This window comes from Octodon degus, unplaced genomic scaffold (assembly GCF_000260255.1).
Source record: "Octodon degus isolate 3935 unplaced genomic scaffold, OctDeg1.0 scaffold00110, whole genome shotgun sequence".
Taxonomy (NCBI): domain Eukaryota; kingdom Metazoa; phylum Chordata; class Mammalia; order Rodentia; family Octodontidae; genus Octodon; species Octodon degus.
Window position 1 is genome coordinate 399,480 of NW_004524686.1, and position 569 is coordinate 400,048.

A 569-nucleotide genomic window follows, 5' to 3' on the forward strand; every position below is an offset into this window, starting at 1 on the left:
TAAGAAATGGAAAGTCTCAACTGATGAATGTAGCGTAACTAATTCATGAGGCACATCACAAAATTTCTTAAGAAAGGACAATAACACAGTAAGCATGACTCTACACCTTGTGAATGTTTATACCACCATGAAACAATTTTATAGAGTAAATTTAAAATTTTATCTTTCTCACACTATCGACGCATTTTTTTGTTTCATTAGAGGATAGTACTCATGATCTCTCTTCTGGTACAAGACAGCTTTCAATTCCTTTACTATCATTTCTTCAGCTATAGATTTCATGTAGGATTAATGTACTTAAGGAAATCATGACCTGAAAGACCAAGACAAAATAAAATAAGTAAAATAGATGCTATTTGAAATGCCTTACTGAGAGCCAGTGAGATAACTCAGGAAATTAAGGGCCTGCTTAGGCAAGTGCAAGAACTAGGGTTTGATCCTGGCACTGGCACCACATGCTGCCCTGGCTCCACACCTCAGACACACTGAGTGGCCTCTGAGAATGGGCATGGTAGCACATGCCTGTAATTCCAGTGCTGGGGAGGCTGAAAACAGGAGGATAACTACAA